This window comes from Cydia splendana, chromosome 18 (assembly GCF_910591565.1).
Source record: "Cydia splendana chromosome 18, ilCydSple1.2, whole genome shotgun sequence".
Taxonomy (NCBI): Eukaryota; Metazoa; Arthropoda; class Insecta; order Lepidoptera; family Tortricidae; genus Cydia; species Cydia splendana.
This window is the reverse complement of record NC_085977.1, coordinates 15930596-15945432: the sequence shown is the minus strand read 5'-3', so window position 1 is coordinate 15945432 and position 14837 is coordinate 15930596. Positions and strand designations below refer to the sequence as shown.

The following is a 14837-nucleotide window of genomic DNA, read 5'->3' as shown; positions in this document are numbered from 1 at the left end:
ACAATTTCATAAGAATGATATAACCGCGACGGGAATGATGCAATGAACGTATTTTGTTTTTTGAAAACGCTATGGCTTTTGTCCGAATGAAATTTTGAAATTAGAAAAAGGAATTCGCTGCGGTTTTTTACGGACAGCCATTTGGTAAAAAGGAATGCAAACTTTTTTCAATGTATTGTTTACAAATGGTCAGCAAAAATGATAAGACAGAGGTTGTTTTTAAATTGAGTTTATTTTATATAGCCGTTCAACCTTTGTCAGTAGAAAAAGGCGCGAAATTCAAATTTTCTATGGGACGACAACTGTCCGTGCCTACATTTTTTTAAATTGCCGCTTTTTTCTACTGACAGAAATGGCTTGACAAACTTTACAAAGAGTTACAATAAAATGGAAGTGTAACAATAGATATTTTTTTAAATATAATGGAATTAATGGCGCTATTCATAAACGCGCTGCAAGCTTAATTAGTAATTTGTCATTTTGACTCATGTACCTATTTGCAAGAAAGGGATAAAACATGAAAATGTAGGTAAGTACTAATTGAGACTTGTGCGGTCAGCAGCAGAAGTTGCTAAGCGGGCCAGGTGTTCAAAATGATCTTGACGCGGCTTTATTGTTAAGAGAATAAGAGCGTGTCAAGGTAATTTTGAACACCTCGCCCGACTAGCAACTTCTGCTGCTTACTGTACCTAAAGTTTTATGAATAAGAGGCTTAAACATTATGCAAGATTGATGTTGAGAAGACCGTCTACAAGTTCTTTCGTCGGTTCTAACTCTTGCGTTAGTAAAGCCGCCATCAGATATATCGGAGCGGTCAAGGCGCTCACAAATATCTGAACACGCCTCTATTGTCAAGGCGTTAGAGTGCATGTTCAGATATTGTGAACACCTTGGCCGCTCCGATATATCTGATGGTGACTGTACATACTCAACTTACAGGAGGTCGGAGGAGCAGAAGGAGCGAAGCTCTTCCTTTCTGACTGTGTTTTAGCAAAATACGTCTGTGACCGATTAATCCGTCTTTGGCGTTGGATATATCGGTCATTGGCATCCAAAAGGTTAAAAAAGAGTAAACAAAATCTACCCTCAAATGGCATCTTAAGCCAGTTGAGGGTAGATGAAAACATTGCATGATCGAATAATGTAGGTTAAAGTCAGGTCGTTCAGTGACAGATCCAGGTGGTTTTGTATTTGGTTGGTTAATCAATAAATGTACAAATTATTTGCTTGTAACTACCCGGAAATGTACAAATTATTTGTTTACTTTTATTTAAGTATCTAAACATACAGAATATAGAAAAGTACAATAAACAAAATTAGTGTAAATAGATAGGTATAGTCTGACTAGCCATACTTTTCACTGAAAAAAATCATGCCATCTTTTCTTATTATATTACTGTATTCCCGAGCAACTTATATAATAAAAATAAACTTACGTGTTCATTTGTATTGCTCTGCCTGACGAAGCTGATTATAAATTACCTCAAATAGTGTTTTTTCTTACTCAAAATTATTTGCATTACTAATCTAAGTAATAAAATCCTAAATTATCTTTCTCGGACGTTTTATTATGAACTTTTTTGTATATGTGGGTCGCATAACAAGATTTCCCATTTAAAAAAATATGTCCTATACAATTAGTTCTCATCACAGACCAAGAAGGTGGTTGCCGGTCTGAGTTCATAATAGGCCCTGCAGTGATAATAATAGTTCTTATCTGTATCTATTAATATCGTAATGGTGGCAAACAAGAACACGGGCTGCCTTATGGGGTCCTGAGTTTAATGACCTAGTCACATTAAGCATGGGTCGAGTCTGTGCGGAAAGAGAAGAGTCGTGGAATGTATGGGGCCCAATATATTCCACGACTCTTTCCGAACAGACTCTAAGGTAACAGTATTACTCCTAACTGTACATCGGCGGACCTTATTACAAAGGCATAAGGTCCACCGATGTACAGTCGCCATCAGATATATCGGAGCGGCCAAGGTGTTCACAATATCTGAACACGCGCTCTAACGCCCTGACAATAGAGGCGTGTTCCGATATTTGTGAGCACCTTGGCCGCTCCGATATATCTGATGGCGATTGTACAGTTAACAATGTGGGCGATTATACTATAACTACTCACTGCAAAACTATAGTGCAATTGCAAATTATATAGTGTGATTGCAATTATTATCCAATAAGAGTACTACGGGTGACCAGAGGGCTGGTTACTTCCTTGCCCAGCGAATTGGCATCGCCATTCAGCGCGGCAATGCCACCAGCCTTCTGGGCACCCTACCATCCGGCGCCCAGCTAGCTCCCATTTTTTATTTGTAAATATTTATGTGTACATAGTTTAGTTTTAGTTTTAGTTTTAGTTTTAGTTTTAGTTTTAGTTTTAGTTTTAGTTTTAGTTTTAATTTTAATGCTTGGTTTATTTATTTTGGTAATACTGTTTTGCTTTAATAAACCCCAGTAATAAGAGTACTTATTACACAGACAGCGGTCAAACTGCAAACACTCTTCTTTTTGCGTTGGGGTTTAATAAAATGAATTTTTAGAATATTCCATCGCGAACACACTTTACTATCTGAACACATCTGCCGTGCTGTCAAAATGACAACTCGTTTATTTTAAATGAGAAAATATCACCAAACCTTTCCAACATTTACGATTGATATTCACGTATGTATCCAACAATGTGTTGTATTATTTCTCTTCATATGAGCATAGTTGGTTTATGAATGCCAACAGTTATGAAGATCAAATTGCGTAGGAAGAAAACTATGCCATCTGATCTTCACAACATTCGTCATTCACATTTCTTCTACCATCTTTACGTCGCTGTTGTTTTCACCGTCTTCAAATACAGTTAAACATTATTTAAACGTGTTTATAATTTAAGTAAAATTTTTAGTTTGTTGTCAGTATTGTCACAGTCAGTTATGACAAAGTTGTTGATATATTTCAACGTGATTTATGTTAGATTTTGATATAACTGCCCTTCAGCCAGTATCAGTAAAAGCAATTATAACAGTTTTGAATGATTCACGGTTAGTTCACTAGACGTATAATATCGGGAGCTCGAAAACAATACAAAAGGTAGTCCATATCCCGGTCGATATAAGTCTAGAAAAACAATTAGGTATGTAAGCATTTCATAACATTTTACCAATAGATAAGACTAACATGTATATGCGTATACTTCAGATAAAAGAACAACTTTGGTGGTCCATAAGGCGTTATTACTATTATGATGGCATTAGAAATCGTCCTTATTGTCAAATGACAAAGGGGATCCTTTTAATTTACCGAAACTTTTTTGACCAAATTTCGTTTCCCAACCAAATTTTACCAACTGCACGTTTGTCAACTCAATCTTTCCCATATAAACATTTGACAAACTTAAAATCCGACAAATGATCATTTCCCAAACTGTTACTTTCCAACTTTTATAAGACCAACTGTTTTTTTCCCAAATGTTTTACTTAGGCTATAAATGTTCGCTCAAATTTATTTTTGTCAAATAAATCACTGGACAAAATTATTTTGTCCATAAATATCTTTACTTATTCATATTCATATCTTTATTACTTAAAAAATGTTAGTCAAACAAATGTATTGCAAAACCACTACTTGACAAATTATGTCTATCCAAAACATTATGTTATAAAAAAGTGTTAGGTTAGGTAAAGTGGGTGCTTAGTTTGGTTTGGTAAACTAAACAGCCCAAAAAGTACCAAAAAGAACACTACAGTATTACCTATCCCGATTGTTTTAAAAAAAGGGATTGTTATATGCCACGGTTCCGGTACTATAAACGTCAGTTGATTGAGAGTGAAGCTCCCGTGTTTTAAATCAAAAACTGTGCAAAAAGTTACTATCTCGGAGAAATAAAGTGAATTCCAAGTAATCCGCGTGCCTGTGCTCATAAACCAATTAAAGTGCAGAGGAAACACATCGGTGTAAGCGCTAAATCATTACAAATATCATCTCAAGAAAAAGTGAGGTTATCTGCAAATAAAAGCAGTACCAACATCATAGCACAACTGCGTTTCGTTCAACAACAACAAAAAGAAAACGTTCTGTTTTACGTCAAGATGTGTGCGCAACTGTCATCAGAAATGTCACTTTTACTCGAAAAGATGACGGAACAACTTAACCTCCAAACAATAACAATTACGGAAAACATTACAACTACAATAATGGCAAAAGTTGATGAAAAACTCAAACCGATCATAGAGGAGAATGGAAAACTAAAAAACGAAATAGAAATACTCACTAGAAAAATAGAAAATCTAGAAACAAATGGAAAGAGAAATAATTTGTTAATACACGGGCTCCCAGAACAAAAGGACGAGTCTCAAGAAGAACTGAAAACGTTAGTAATTACCACCATGAAAGAAATTGATGTGAATCTGAAAGAAGAAGAAATTAATAGAATGCAGAGACTAGGAAAACGAGAAGTACAAGATGGAAAAATCAGACCCATTCTACTGGTCACAACAACTCTTCAACGAAAAGTGCAAATATTAAAAAACAAGAAAAAGATGAAATCTAACACATACATTACACAGGATTTGTCTAAAGAAGCTCAACTCAAAAAGAAGGAAAAAAGAAACATCAAAAAGAAAGACAATGAAAACGAGAAGAGGAAGAGATCTGAATCCCCGAGCCCAAAATCTAGTGATAATAAAAACAAGTTAGACAACTCAAAAATAAGGAGGTGGGATACATTTCAGTACTTGCGTCAAAGATCAAACTCACTTTCGGACGCCCACTCAGACCGACCCGAAGACATGCCTAGTACCAGCCGGACACTCACAACACAATCATAAAAAACAACCACAAGAAAAGCCCCCAAGCCGGCTGGTCACCGTGGGGGTTACCGACCACAACCTTCCGAAATCGCAGGAAACAACGAAATATATAAAAAATATATATATCAACACTTACAACACTAGATCACTGTCTAAAGAAGAACAGCTGATAGAATTAGAATCTGCCTTAAAGCACATAAAATGGGACATAATAGGCCTAGCTGAAATAAGAAGAAAGGGATACAACATAGTTGAAAGAAAAGACTATACACTATACAGCTATGGAGAAAATAAAGGAATACGGGGAGTAGGCTTCATGGTTAAAAAGCACATAAACCGCTATGTAGAAAACTTCAGATACACCTCAGAAAGAGTATGCTCACTTGACCTAAACATTAACAAATTCAATTTTTCTATAATTCAAGTGTATGCTCCGATGGAAAAATCAAATGATAGTGAAATAAATACCTTGTATCAAAATATAGAAGAAGCTATGAGCAACAGCCATAAGAACATAATTTTACAAGGGGATTTCAACGCCCAGATAGGGCAGACAGAACCAGAGGAAAGTGCAGCTTTGGGAAAATTTGGGTATGGTACTCGAAGCCCAAGAGGAGACAAACTTGTTCACTTTGCAATGGAAAATCAACTGAAAGTCCTTAACACACTATACAAAAAGAAAAAAGGCAGACGCTGGACATGGATATCACCGGGAGGCGACACAAGAAACGAGATCGACTACATCACAACAAATTTCCAACAAAACTTCAAAAACTGTGAAGTCATATCCAACCTACAACATAACAGCGATCACAGAATGCTAAGAGCCACTTTATGCATAGATACACTTCGTAAATCAAGGAAAAACTTTAACAGAACTCTAATAACAACACCGCCTGAAAATCTGGCAGAACTCAGGGAAAAAATACACCAAAAACTGGACACCATATTTACGGGACAAAGCCCCTACCCCGTGCAAGAACTTTACAACAAATTTGAGGATATTTTAAAAGAAAATTTAGCGGGAAAATCCAATACAGGACGAATGGATAGAAATATTTTGTCAAAAGATACACTAACACTAATAGAAAAACGCCAACTTTTAAGAAATACAAAATGCAAGACGAAATCGCAAAGAGAAGAACTGTCAAACCTTTACAAGATTACCAAAAATAAAATAAAAGAAGATATCAAAACCTACAAATTAAATGTCATCAGAGAAAATTTAGAAAAATCAGGAACAATAAAAAAGGCACAAAAAATTCTAAACAAAGGAAAACCCATTATGCCAAAACTGAAAAATAGAAAAGGAGAGGAAAAAACCAACAGGAAGGATATCAACGAAATTGCCACAATTTTTTATGAGGAGTTATACTCGTTAAAACAGACAAACCAGACAACTAGAAAACAAAATGAAGAGAGAAATAAAAATGTAGATCCATTCACAGTTGAAGAAGTACAAAAATCAATACATAAACTTAAAAAAGATAAAAGTCCAGGACCGGATAACATCAAAAATGAAAGTATACATATGATGAAACCAGTAATAGCAGTTCCACTAACAAAACTATTTAATAAAATTTTAGAAGAAAATGAACAAATACCCACTCAATGGATAGAGGCACATATATCCCTATTATACAAGAAAGGAGACCCACATGACATATCAAACTACCGACCAATTAGTCTAATGTCTAATATTTACAAGATTTTTTCAATGACACTACTACAACGCATCACACCTATTTTAGATAATAAACAGCCAACAGAACAAGCTGGATTTATGAAGGGTTTCTCCACAACAGACCACCTTCAGACCCTATGCCAAATAATTGAGAAACACACAGAGTTCCAAATACCACTTTATATAGGATTTGTCGACTTTAAAAAAGCTTTTGACTCAATTACTCATACATCGATATGGCAGGCACTAGAGAATCAGGACATACCAGAAGTCTACATACATGTCATAAAAAAGATCTATGAAAAAAGTACAGCCAGAGTAAAAACAGACAAATTAGGAAGACAGATCCAGATCAACAGAGGGGTAAGACAGGGAGACCCAATGTCACCAAAGCTGTTCATAGCGGTCTTAGAAGAAATATTCAAAAATCTAAACTGGGAAGAAAGACAAAAGGGCATCAAGATAAACAACAAATATTTATCAAATCTTCGATTCGCAGATGACCTGGTAATATTAGCATACAGTGCAACTGAGCTCAGTATATTACTGCAAGAACTAAATGCACAAAGTCAAAAAGTAGGTCTAGAAATGAATGAAGAAAAAACAAAAGTCATGACCAACTCAAAAAAAGTGACTATACAAATAGAGAATACATCACTGGAATATGTTGACGAGTATATATACCTTGGAAAACAGGTATCATTCACAGACTGCACAAACAAAGAAATAACAAGAAGAATCGGACAGACATGGAAGAAGTACTGGGCCATGAAGGATATATTTAAGAAGAAACTACCAATAAAACTAAAAAAACTAGCCTTCGACTCATGCATTCTGCCCTGTCTTACATATGGTAGTCAAACATGGTCACTCACAGGAGATATCATCAAACGAATTCAAGTATGTCAACGGTCAATAGAAAGAAGTGTCCTTAACATAAAGTTATCAAACAGAGTTAGAAACACAGAGATAAGAAGAAGAACAAGATTTATAGATGCAGCAATACATATATTGAAACAAAAATACAATTGGGCCGGGCACATAGCCAGGATGAAAAACAACAGATGGACAAAAATAGCAACAAATTGGAATCCAAAAAATTGGTAAAAGAAAAAAGGGCAAACCAAAAACAAGATGGGAAAAAGACCTAATAGAAACAATAGGAAAAGACTGGAAAGAAATGGCAATAGATAGACAAGAATGGAAGAAAATGTTGGACAAATACTTAAATATATTAGAAAAAGGCGATTCGGAAGAGGCCTAGGTCAAAAAGACCTTACGAACATGCATATAGAAATATACATACATAAAATTATAATTGTTAAATGAAATGTTAACAGTTCGTATAAGAAAGGCTTTAATAATAATAATAATAAATTAAATGTCTTAAAGGGCCTCTGCGCTGTTGGCTTCGGCCCCACGTACGCCTCCCAAAGGTCCGGGACCCCATGGTCCCGAGATATGGAACAGACATACAAATAATAATAATAATATGCCACATTTTTTTTTATCAATTAAGTCATAATTTTGAATATGTAGCGTTAGTCTAAACCACACGAAAGCTACCAAGAGGGGGGCCGGGGGGGGGGGGGGGCGAAGCCTCCCGAAAGGGGGGCTCCATTGCATTGAAAAAAAACTACAGTATTACCTATATTTTTACTTAGATAGGTTCGTTAGTTACCTTGTGTCCCTCAGAGCAGAAAATAGAATGTTTGAAAAAATAGAAAGCACGTTTTGTTTCGGTTTTTGTATTCTTTGGTAAGTACTCATTTGGAGTAATTAAAATTTGTTCAAATAAAAATTGACAATTTCTTTTTTTAATAACTGTTACATTTGTCATGTTTTGTTATGGTTTTTGTATTCTTTGGCAACTAATAATTTCGAGTAATTAAAATTTGGTAAAATAAATTTTGCCAAAGTAAGGAAATGTCAAAATATTTTTTTGCATATCGTTCTTTTGGAAAATATTTATATGCGACTTGTTTAGTTGGGAAATGATTAGTTGGCTTTTATATTTTTGGGATAAATTGTTTGGGATATGAAAATCTGGCAAAAAAAATTCGGTAATCCATTGGTAACCCATGACAAAGTGGTGCTGAATACTTCAGTTTGAAAGTTTGGTTCAAAGACGCACTAAAATAGGAACAATCCAGGAAAATGTCGGGTACGTATAGTCGCACCAATAAAAGTCTGCAGCGGATTTGATAGCCCACGCAGTGTAAGTGTTATTTAAACGTTATAATTTCATAGAAGTTTGACGTTTAAAATGACACTTGCACTGCGTAGGCTATCAAAATCGCTACAGATTTTTTACGGTCTAACTCTAACGATATTTTTTCAACCCTTCTTATAAAGCTATAAAGCTAAAAAGCCGATATTTAGGCATGATTATCATTGATAACGTTTGATAACTTAGCTTTAAATTCAACGGTATATAAATTATATAATATGGATTTATGCAATTTATTAAGGTAGCTGCCAAACGCGTCATATCCATGATAAAGTGGACCTTTTTGTGGAATGCTCCTACATATACTGTACTTACATATTTATAATATTTCAGGAATATCAGCTGAAGTTCTAATGTACATTGGAAAATATTACCCGTACTACACTTATCATTCATTACACTTATACTTATCAAGCAAGGGCTGACTTGGAAAATTCCCGGAAAAAGAGGGCAAGGTCGCCCACGTACCACCTGGAGGCACGCAGTGGAAAAAGAGGCTGCACCAGTTGGTTGGCGGAGCTGGAGGAGGCCGCGCTGGCCCGCGAAAAATGGAAATCCCTTCTGAGAGCCCTATGTCCTATGAGGGATAACAGGATATCAACCTCATCATCACACTTATCATTTGAATGTGTGAAAGTGATGTGACAAAATTAGTACAACATTCGCTGAATTCACTTTGAAGACTCTACGACTAAATTTGCAATGAATTTGCATAGTTTGAAGCTTGTATTAACAGGAGGTAAGCCACTATTATGATTACATAGGCAGATTAGGTTAGTTAAGCAATGGTTACATATTTACATAGTGTGAAGAAGGGGCTTATGATATTTCCTTTTGGCGACGCCAGATCAATTTGAGCCGGTCAAAAATATGTCATAAGAGGGATGCCTAATGGACGTAAATATCTTTTTTTTATAATTGGGCCTTTTTATTTAAAACTGCACATTTTACATCACCCTCCCTTTGTTTTACAGAAAGTCCCGAAAAGACTGGCAGCATTGCAGTTGAACAAAGTAAGTTCATGAGAAAAAACTTTTTCAACGATCACTGGAAGTAGAGGTACGAATTTGGAATCGAACTGAAGTATTTTACAGAGGGCACGTATGGGACCATTTCACCCATAGCATGTTTACCATTAATTCGATCTAAAATCTTATTTTTCATCACATGCGTTGGAGACCGCGTAATATGCCCGAAGAATCTAAGGGCTCTCTCTTGGCATCTTAGAGCATTTAACAACCAGAGTCGCCTTTTAAAGCTTACCTACCCCTCCGTCGAAAACCTCGGCCAATGGTCATACTTATTGTATGGACTGACGTTTATCTGACATGGCTATTTACGTACAAATAGCCATATATTTGACGTGCCCCTACCTTGCAAAAATCGGCTGACTGTTTTGTATAGGAAATTACACCCACTATTCAAAAAGAATCCAGCATCAGCGATCTTCCCTATTGCAAGGTAACTTGTGTTACATTAACAAACACTCACTTAAACATAGATGCTGCTGTATCACAGAATAAATCAAATATTGTAACCAGAGAAACAATAGGCACCGCCACCATCAATCACCAACCTCCGTAAGCACCACCGAGTAATAGGGTATATTAGGCAAAGCTCTGCGTAGGTGGCACCACTAGCACATACAGTAAACAAACCTCATTGACATTCAATGACACATCATGCGTCACTAGGTAATCACATGGCCTACCGTGAAACACAACAATCGAAAGTTTGGTTTCTACCTCTCTATCACTCTTGCGTATTCGATCGATAGAGATAAATTTCGATTTTCGCGTTTCGCGGTAGGCCACCTGTAAACAAACCGCCTTGGTGCATCAATGTCATAGTGAAAACTTCTCAAAAAACTGTTTAAGGCCTAGTATGTATAAGTTACTCTATGGTTTACTAAATAAATTAGTGCTGCACTCTGGCTGCAGAACATTGCAGTAATACTCCCTATTTACCGAGAGTAAAACCATCGAGTATGGAGGTTTAACTAACACTCAAATTTTTCCCCAAAAAAGGGTGCGAGGCAGCGAGTTGATGGCACTAATTACCATCAGCAAATAAATGTACATTAACGGAATATTTGTCCGGTGATTTTCTAGTAGTAAACACTGAATCAGAAACAGGGGTTGCATATGTCACGGAAATAAGCGCCGCTCGCATGTAGTTTACTCTCTCTTCTACATTGTAACAAGCGGCCCACTGATTAACAGTCCGCCGGACAGTATCGGCAGTTGTTCGGAACTGTCAAAATTTTATTCTTACTGACAGGCCGATACCGTCCGGCGGACTGTTAATCAGTGGGCCCCTTAAAGCTGTTCCCAGTGGCGGATTTGCAGTGTTGGCCGCCCTAGGCCCCAGGGCCCCCGTAACTACTAGCCGCCCCTTTCTCAGCACTCATCTATAGACTGCCGACTTGCTGCCGCCCCTAATATCTTGCCGCTCCAGTAGGCCCCGGGCTTTAATCAGGGCAAATCCGCCATTGGCTGTTCCTCTGCCTTATTCTTTACTCCGTATTCGTACAATGCTTTTCCTTAATTTATTCTACATTTCGATGGTATCTCGTTACATATCTCGCGGTGGCTCCGTACATTAGCTAATCAAACAGTGTTGGCAAATAACACGAAAGCGACGAATAACAAAGCAGGGATGGTATTCTTAAATAATTCTGAGCAAGCGAGCTTTTGACTCCGGGTAGTTGTCTGATCGGCGGAGCGACCATCGAAATACAAAGATCATAATTCATAACATAAAATATATATTTCTGCGCCTTCATCAGTATCAAAGTGTACACATACCAGATACAGATACCAGAGACATACCATAACCTTCAGCCTATTCTCGAGTAGATCATACTACTGTAGATGGCGTTAATATTAATATTTAACAAGTTAACACATATCAGTGAAAGAATAAGGATCAAAGTCAAATGGCGTTCTAACAGTTTTAATCTTCTGTCAGGGGGGTGTCACTACGCAGTTTAGGTACATTTGGCCGGCGCGCCGCCCGGGCCGGCAGGTGTATGGCAGTGGGCTGCCGCTCGACCGCACGATAGTCGTGTCACGTGGCGCTCGCGCAAAGAAGAATCACCGTTCGTGCGCGGTTATAAGTTTCAATTTTGTTGCAGGCGGCGAGTATAGGTATAATTTTATACCTAAATCTGACTTTTGTGAAGGAGTGAATTTTCTGTACGGTAGTACTATTAGTTATTCTGTGCTTCTGTCGAAAGATGGCAGAAATTTTACAGTGGCTACTTAATTTTCTTTGTCAGTATACAATATTTTGTAGATTTTATTTCTCGGGAGATTTGGATAAAATATGGCGAGTTTGGCTCTTTATTCCGGCCGGAATATTTAAATACTTGTGCCGAACAAGATGTAGCTACCTATGTAATTTTCCGTTGAGTTACGAAAATATTCCTTCTCTATCACTCGATTACGCAAGAGCAATAAAGAGGCAAATAAGGATTTTAGATTTTTCGTTGTTGGTGAAAGGCTCTCAGAGCACCCGGGGGTACCTACCCCGGCTTATCTTATTTAAGTTAGTTATTTTCATTTCATCATACATTTAGTTAGGCAAAATAAGAATAACCATGAAGCGAATGCTCGCCTAATTATTGGAATACCAAAACAGGTGGAACGCAAATACTATGCGAAACAAGACTATTATATTCTTATACGTACCTAGTAACTAAAATACATACTTTATTGTGAACCTTATATCTGCGGAATAAAGCTAGGATTGCCGCAACGTCTATTAGTGGAAAATTATACTGACATTATTATGTATGTCTTTCCCATCACGGAACAATGGTGTTCCGGACCTTTGGGAGACGTGCGCGGAGCCGAAGCCAACACGTAGAGGCCCTTTTGACACTTTAATGATATGTAAGGGGTACACCGAGCGGATGCTGCCCTTACCCGTGTCATAGGACGCACGCAGAGGCAGCACCCGCCAGGGTGTAAGGGCTATTGAGAGTTGATGGAATCTAAAATGAACTAGGTTATTGGGTGAAAGCGATGGACTAAGTACTGAGGGGTAAAAAACTATGGGGTAAAAAACTGGACGCCTGCCTAATAAAACGGTATGCAATTTTATTTCCCGCAGACGGTGACTCGCCCTCACAAGATGGGCCCCCACAAAAAGCGACATCTAGGATGGCTCAAGGGCAACACCGGTGTGAGCGGCTCAGGGGTGTCGAGAGGTGTGCGCCGCTTTCTACCCAGTGGCTGTTAACAGCCACTGTGCCAACTCGCGTCTTATGCATATTTCACTTCCACCCCTGGAGCTTATAGCTCTAACGACTCCACTCTGGCCGGCCGGCTAAGGCAAGCCAGAGGCAGAAAATCCTGTCCCACCCACCCTCCTTGCGGGTAACAGAACTCCCCTGGAGCACTCGGGTACGTGAGGTCGCTAATCCCCAACAGCTCGCCACAAGCTGCCCTGCGTTGACTGATTGCACTGGTAAAACCAGCGGGCGATGGGGTCGTCACATCCCTACGCCAGGTCACATCCCTACGCCACATTATTATAATTATTATGTCACGTTTTATTTGGCAAAGTTTTATGATATCGACTATAACCTTATTCATAAAAGTTTACGGGCCTGAATTAGTTAAATTATGCTTTATCTATTTCTTAAAAATACATAAGTCAAAGTGACAGATAAAGACAAACGATTCGTATCTTCTTCTTCTTCAAATACATGATCATCATCATCATTGGCCACAGTATCTTTGCAGATGATAGTTGCAGCGACTAAAGAAGGTATTCAAATAAATAAAGTTACAGTTTTTAGGGGGGGGGGGGGGTTATTTCTATTACTAAGACTCCGCTGTCCGTCTGACCGTCTGTCTGTCTGTATCTCATGAACCGTGATAGCTAGGCAGTTGAAATTTTCACAGATGATGTATTTCTGTTGCAAAATACTAAACTGCGACAAATATTAAAAACATAATATTTGTTTAAGTTGGTAACAATTTATCACGGCCAACACTTCTTCAATCATCATTATTGCCAGCACTCGATTTTCGGCAATATTCAGCCGGGACAATAGTACCTTTTGCCGTGGTACGTCACATATCTTTACTATTTCATGTCTAGTGAACCTCTAAATCATTTCCCGAATCGCACCGTTTACCTCTCACAGGAAAACGTTTTCAAGTGCACATGGCATTATAACGGGCATAACGGCCCACAGATAGCACACAGTTCGTATTCATCGTTCACTTTTTAATTTCGCCGTTTGCGTGCCGCGGATTCGTGGTTTTTGGCAATTTTGCGCGCGTAGTGTTGTCAGAACTGACTATGCGTATCGTTTTAAAGTGAATGGAACAGTCATAAAAGGATGCTTTTGCGGTACCTATTTGTTTTCCGTGCTTTATTCACTTTTATTGGTAGTTTTTTTATTGGACATGGTAATGAGTGTCTTTTTTTCTCAAATTTATATTCAAAATGTGTTTTGGGGTTCCGTAGTTAACAAGGATTTTAATGGTATAGATAGCGTATGTCTGTTTATCTGGTCTTCTGCGGCTTAGCTTAATAACCCTAAGTACTAAAAGGTTGATTTGGTATAGGTGTATTATGCATACATTTAGCTATTTTACGCCGAAGAAGTGAAGTGTCCACTCACGCAATAATGAAAATAATATCAGTATGGATGTGATGAGAGGGATGGAGATCGAGGGGGGGATGCCTTTGCGCAGCAGTGTGACACCATAATAGGCTACTAATATAATACATATGGATATGGTGGTATTGATGGTCGTACACTGTCTGTCTGTTACCTCTTAACCTTTTAAACTCTACCGCTAAACCGATTTAGATAAAACTTGGTATAGAGATATGTAATTATGTACTTAGTCTGATGCCATCATCATCATCGTCACCGTGCAGACGAAGTCGCGGGCAGAAGCATGTATTCCATAATAAACATAATGTATTTTCGTAAAGCATCGCACAAGGCATACTCCCACTAGTCTCAATGTACCTGAATCTATTATCATAGCTACATAACCTCTCTATATAGTTGCCACGCCACGTTGCCTCGTTGCCTCTGCCCAATAGTGGGCTCAACCCTTTGTCTAAAGTGCATGCGGTGTGACGA

At 37.8% G+C, this 14837-nt stretch overlaps 1 long non-coding RNA gene across 1 annotated transcript in view; it reads right to left on the bottom strand.

Moving 5' to 3' along the window:
• The window catches only part of LOC134799167 (uncharacterized), a 514174-nt gene that overhangs the window by 170412 nt on the left and 328925 nt on the right, over positions 1–14837 (bottom strand). The window lies entirely within an intron of this gene.